An 834-nucleotide genomic window follows, 5' to 3' on the forward strand; every position below is an offset into this window, starting at 1 on the left:
CAGTGAAATCTCTAAGATGCCAGACATATGGCATCCAGATGATGCCTTGTAGTCTGGATCTGGGGCCCGAGGTGGTTTGGGGATGCTTTAGTCACATGCCCTGCATGTCCCCCAGCTGCAGCTCAGGAGGGGAACACCCACGGTTCCAAGCATGCTTCTTTCTGCTTCTTTTATGATTGTAGCAACCTTGGTTCCTCTTCTGTAGAATCAAGGAGCGGTGATGCCTGGGGCATAGCTCTCCTGAAGTGTGAGGGAGAGTACCTGGCTGATGACTGAAGACTTGTTTCTGATTTCTGATTGAGAGTGACTCAGGTCCATTCCCTCCTCTCAGGGCTTTCTTCCAAGTTGGCACGAGAAAGGAACAGTTGGTTTCAACCTCAGTGCCTTTTGTGGGCTGGAGTACTGGTCAGAGAAGGTAGAGGAAAGGTTTCCTGGCCACCTTCTGCTTTTCTTTCTTTCTTTCTTTCTTTCTTTCTTTCTTTCTTTCTTTCTTTCTTTCTTTCTTTCTTTCTTTCTTTCTTTCTTTCTTTCTTTCTTTCTTTCTTTCTTTTTCTTTCTTTCTTTCTTTCTTCTTATTTTTTTTTATTGTTTGGGATTCATTGAGGGTACAAAGAATTAGGTTACACTGATTGCATTTGTTAGGTAAAGTCCTTCTTATAATTGTGTCCCTCCCCCAAGAGGCGTGCCGTATACAGAGAACCCTCCATCCTCCTCCTTCCTCCCTCCTCCCATCTCCCTGCTCCCTCATTCCCCTACCCTGCCCCATATTAGCTCATCTACTGCCTTCATATTAGAATTGAGTACATAGGATTCTTGCTTCTCCATTCTTGTGAG

The sequence above is a fragment of the Nycticebus coucang genome, chromosome 16, assembly GCF_027406575.1.
Source record: "Nycticebus coucang isolate mNycCou1 chromosome 16, mNycCou1.pri, whole genome shotgun sequence".
Classification (NCBI taxonomy): Eukaryota; Metazoa; Chordata; class Mammalia; order Primates; family Lorisidae; genus Nycticebus; species Nycticebus coucang.